Source organism: Mytilus edulis, chromosome 8, assembly GCF_963676685.1.
Source record: "Mytilus edulis chromosome 8, xbMytEdul2.2, whole genome shotgun sequence".
In the NCBI taxonomy this organism is placed as follows: Eukaryota; Metazoa; Mollusca; class Bivalvia; order Mytilida; family Mytilidae; genus Mytilus; species Mytilus edulis.
In genome coordinates this window covers 968,785-974,808 of record NC_092351.1, presented here as the reverse complement: position 1 = coordinate 974,808, position 6,024 = coordinate 968,785, and positions in this window count along the sequence as shown.

The following is a 6,024-nucleotide window of genomic DNA, read 5'->3' as shown; positions in this document are numbered from 1 at the left end:
ATCCTTTGGTAGAGTTGTGTAATTATAAAGTATGGGTAGGGATTTTGTGTCGTACATTCTATAATCCTTTGGTAGAGTTGTGTAATTATAAAGTATGGGTAGGGATTTTGTGTCGTGCATTCTATAATCTTTTGGTAGAGTTGTGTAATTATAAAGTATGGGTAGGGATTTTGTGTCGTACATTCTATTATCCTTTGGTAGAGTTGTGTAATTATAAAGTATGGGTAGGGATTTTGTGTCGTACATTCTATAATCCTTTGGTAGAGTTGTGTAATAATAAAGTATGGATAGGGATTTTGTGTCGTACATTCTATAATCTTTTGGTAGAGTTGTGTAATTATAAAGTATGGGTAGGGATTTTGTGTCGTACATTCTATAATCCTTTGGTAGAGTTGTGTAATTATAAAGTATGGGTAGGGATTTTGTGTCGTACATTCTATAATCTTTTGGTAGAGTTGTGTAATTATAAAGTATGTGTAGGGATTTTGTGTCGTACATTCTATAATCCTTTGGTAGAGTTGTGTAATAATAAAGTATGGATAGGGATTTTGTGTCGTACATTCTATAATCTTTTGGTAGAGTTGTGTAATTATAAAGTATGGGTAGGGATTTTGTGTCGTACATTCTATAATCCTTTGGTAGAGTTGTGTAATTATAAAGTATGGGTAGGGATTTTGTGTCGTACATTCTATAATCTTTTGGTAGAGTTGTGTAATTATAAAGTATGGGTAGGGATTTTGTGTCGTACATTCTATAATCCTTTGGTAGAGTTGTGTAATAATAAAGTATGGGTAGGGATTTTGTGTCGTACATTCTATAATCTTTTGGTAGAGTTGTGTAATTATAAAGTATGGGTAGGGATTTTGTGTCGTACATTCTATTATCCTTTGGTAGAGTTGTGTAATTATAAAGTATGGGTAGGGATTTTGTGTCGTACATTCTATAATCCTTTGGTAGAGTTGTGTAATAATAAAGTATGGGTAGGGATTTTGTGTCGTACATTCTATAATCTTTTGGTAGAGTTGTGTAATTATAAAGTATGGGTAGGGATTTTGTGTCGTACATTCTATTATCCTTTGGTCGAGTTGTGTAATTATAAAGTATTGTAGGGATTTTGTGTCGTACATTCTATATTAATCCTTTGGTAGAGTTGTGTAATTATAAAGTATGGGTAGGGATTTTGTGTCGTACATTCTATAATCCTTTGGTAGAGTTGTGTAATTATAAAGTATGGGTAGGGATTTTGTGTCGTACATTCTATAATCCTTTGGTAGAGTTGTGTAATAATAAAGTATGGGTAGGGATTTTGTGTCGTACATTCTATAAACCTTTGGTAGAGTTGTGTAATTATAAAGTATGGGTAGGGATTTTGTGTCGTACATTCTATAATCCTTTGGTAGAGTTGTGTAATTATAAAGTATGGGTAGGGATTTTGTGTCGTACATTCTATAATCCTTTGGTAGAGTTGTGTAATTATAAAGTATGGGTAGGGATTTTGTGTCGTGCATTCTATAATCTTTTGGTAGAGTTGTGTAATTATAAAGTATGGGTAGGGATTTTGTGTCGTACATTCTATTATCCTTTGGTAGAGTTGTGTAATTATAAAGTATGGGTAGGGATTTTGTGTCGTACATTCTATAATCCTTTGGTAGAGTTGTGTAATAATAAAGTATGGATAGGGATTTTGTGTCGTACATTCTATAATCTTTTGGTAGAGTTGTGTAATTATAAAGTATTGGTAGGGATTTTGTGTCGTACATTCTATAATCCTTTGGTAGAGTTGTGTAATTATAAAGTATGGGTAGGGATTTTGTGTCGTACATTCTATAATCTTTTGGTAGAGTTGTGTAATTATAAAGTATGGGTAGGGATTTTGTGTCGTACATTCTATAATCCTTTGGTAGAGTTGTGTAATAATAAAGTATGGATAGGGATTTTGTGTCGTACATTCTATAATCTTTTGGTAGAGTTGTGTAATTATAAAGTATGGGTAGGGATTTTGTGTCGTACATTCTATAATCCTTTGGTAGAGTTGTGTAATTATAAAGTATGGGTAGGGATTTTGTGTCGTACATTCTATAATCTTTTGGTAGAGTTGTGTAATTATAAAGTATGTGTAGGGATTTTGTGTCGTACATTCTATAATCCTTTGGTAGAGTTGTGTAATAATAAAGTATGGATAGGGATTTTGTGTCGTACATTCTATAATCTTTTGGTAGAGTTGTGTAATTATAAAGTATGGGTAGGGATTTTGTGTCGTACATTCTATAATCCTTTGGTAGAGTTGTGTAATTATAAAGTATGGGTAGGGATTTTGTGTCGTACATTCTATAATCCTTTGGTAGAGTTGTGTAATTATAAAGTATGGGTAGGGATTTTGTGTCGTACATTCTATAATCCTTTGGTAGAGTTGTGTAATAATAAAGTATGGGTAGGGATTTTGTGTCGTACATTCTATAATCTTTTGGTAGAGTTGTGTAATTATAAAGTATGGGTAGGGATTTTGTGTCGTACATTCTATTATCCTTTGGTAGAGTTGTGTAATTATAAAGTATGGGTAGGGATTTTGTGTCGTACATTCTATAATCCTTTGGTAGAGTTGTGTAATAATAAAGTATGGGTAGGGATTTTGTGTCGTACATTCTATAATCTTTTGGTAGAGTTGTGTAATTATAAAGTATGGGTAGGGATTTTGTGTCGTACATTCTATTATCCTTTGGTCGAGTTGTGTAATTATAAAGTATTGTAGGGATTTTGTGTCGTACATTCTATATTAATCCTTTGGTAGAGTTGTGTAATTATAAAGTATGGGTAGGGATTTTGTGTCGTACATTCTATAATCCTTTGGTAGAGTTGTGTAATTATAAAGTATGGATAGGGATTTTGTGTCGTACATTCTATAATCTTTTGGTAGAGTTGTGTAATTATAAAGTATGGGTAGGGATTTTGTGTCGTACATTCTATAATCCTTTGGTAGAGTTGTGTAATTATAAAGTATGGGTAGGGATTTTGTGTCGTACATTCTATAATCCTTTGGTAGAGTTGTGTAATTATAAAGTATGGGTAGGGATTTTGTGTCGTACATTCTATAATCCTTTGGTAGAGTTGTGTAATAATAAAGTATGGGTAGGGATTTTGTGTCGTACATTCTATAATCTTTTGGTAGAGTTGTGTAATTATAAAGTATGGGTAGGGATTTTGTGTCGTACATTCTATTATCCTTTGGTCGAGTTGTGTAATTATAAAGTATTGTAGGGATTTTGTGTCGTACATTCTATAATCCTTTGGTAGAGTTGTGTAATAATAAAGTATGGATAGGGATTTTGTGTCGTACATTCTATAATCTTTTGGTAGAGTTGTGTAATTATAAAGTATTGGTAGGGATTTTGTGTCGTACATTCTATAATCCTTTGGTAGAGTTGTGTAATTATAAAGTATGGGTAGGGATTTTGTGTCGTACATTCTATAATCTTTTGGTAGAGTTGTGTAATTATAAAGTATGGGTAGGGATTTTGTGTCGTACATTCTATAATCCTTTGGTAGAGTTGTGTAATAATAAAGTATGGATAGGGATTTTGTGTCGTACATTCTATAATCTTTTGGTAGAGTTGTGTAATTATAAAGTATGGGTAGGGATTTTGTGTCGTACATTCTATAATCCTTTGGTAGAGTTGTGTAATTATAAAGTATGGGTAGGGATTTTGTGTCGTACATTCTATAATCTTTTGGTAGAGTTGTGTAATTATAAAGTATGTGTAGGGATTTTGTGTCGTACATTCTATAATCCTTTGGTAGAGTTGTGTAATAATAAAGTATGGATAGAGATTTTGTGTCGTACATTCTATAATCTTTTGGTAGAGTTGTGTAATTATAAAGTATGGGTAGGGATTTTGTGTCGTACATTCTATAATCCTTTGGTAGAGTTGTGTAATTATAAAGTATGGGTAGGGATTTTGTGTCGTACATTCTATAATCTTTTGGTAGAGTTGTGTAATTATAAAGTATGGGTAGGGATTTTGTGTCGTACATTCTATAATCCTTTGGTAGAGTTGTGTAATAATAAAGTATGGGTAGGGATTTTGTGTCGTACATTCTATAATCTTTTGGTAGAGTTGTGTAATTATAAAGTATGGGTAGGGATTTTGTGTCGTACATTCTATTATCCTTTGGTAGAGTTGTGTAATTATAAAGTATGGGTAGGGATTTTGTGTCGTACATTCTATAATCCTTTGGTAGAGTTGTGTAATTATAAAGTATGGGTAGGGATTTTGTGTCGTACATTCTATAATCTTTTGGTAGAGTTGTGTAATTATAAAGTATGGGTAGGGATTTTGTGTCGTACATTCTATTATCCTTTGGTCGAGTTGTGTAATTATAAAGTATTGTAGGGATTTTGTGTCGTACATTCTATATTAATCCTTTGGTAGAGTTGTGTAATTATAAAGTATGGGTAGGGATTTTGTGTCGTACATTCTATAATCCTTTGGTAGAGTTGTGTAATTATAAAGTATGGATAGGGATTTTGTGTCGTACATTCTATAATCTTTTGGTAGAGTTGTGTAATTATAAAGTATGGGTAGGGATTTTGTGTCGTACATTCTATAATCCTTTGGTAGAGTTGTGTAATTATAAAGTATGGGTAGGGATTTTGTGTCGTACATTCTATAATCCTTTGGTAGAGTTGTGTAATTATAAAGTATGGGTAGGGATTTTGTGTCGTACATTCTATAATCCTTTGGTAGAGTTGTGTAATTATAAAGTATGGGTAGGGATTTTGTGTCGTACATTCTATAATCTTTTGGTAGAGTTGTGTTATTATAAAGTATGGGTAGGGATTTTGTGTCGTACATTCTATAATCCTTTGGTAGAGTTGTGTAATTATAAAGTATTGGTAGGGATTTTGTGTCGTACATTCTATAATCCTTTGGTAGAGTTGTGTTACTATAATAAGTGTGTGACTGCATGATTTCGTGCCATACATTCTATGGTCTTTTGGTAGAGGTTTGTGATATCATCAAGTTTTTGTATGCATTTTGTTGCACGCATTTTTGTCTTTTGGTATTTAGTTGTGTTATTATCAAGTGTCAACGGATTTTGCGTCATGTGTTCTATAGTGTTTTGGTAGTTGTGAAATTATGTTAGCATTTGGCGGATTGTATCAATACATCTATTCCTGTATTTCCACATTTATATGAACGGGGTTTGTCTCTTCTGCTGTTTAGGTTTTTTTATTGTGATTTAGGCGTTTGCTCTCTCATACACAAAGTGATATTTTGCTGTGTTGATTTATTTGTTTTATTCCACTTTTAGGACTTTTATGCAATTTCATGGAAGAGATTTTATTGGTGAAGGATGCCAGAGCGAAACATCAATCTTCTGTAGGAAAACTGACAATCCTTTTCAATTAAGATTGGAACAGAGCGCATCTATCAAGTGCAGGATTCAAACTAGCTAGTGAGTTATTTGAGTAACAAGACCACTCAAACAGCCACTGAGATCCCTGTCGTGTTGAGCTGTTTATGTGGTTGTCGGAGAGCTTTTCTTTAAGTACAGTAATATGTTAATATGTGTATACCATATTTTTCCCTGTGATTAGGTATATGCTTTGCAGTATATGGACCATAATGAGTTCCAATATGATTAATGTGTATTCTCTTTTATAAGCACAGGTATGGGATATGTATTCAAAGATATAAAACTTCTCTTGCTTTGGTGTATTTTCATCCAGATAGTGTTTCAGTGCATCAGTATGATTTACCTATTCGTACAATGTTTTCCTGTCCATCTGTAATTAGCTACCTTGTATCTTGGTGTATCTGAATGTGTGTATTGTTCCTCTATTTTAAAGTCGATTATCAGACAATTATGACAGAATTTGTTAGATTTCTTTACTATGCCATTAGTCTGAAACTTATTAAAAATGCTTCGCACATACATTTCTGTATAGATGCTGAAAAAATTTAAACTAAGAGCCATCTTATATTTCATCACTTATTTACAAAGTTTGTAAATGAAGTATATATA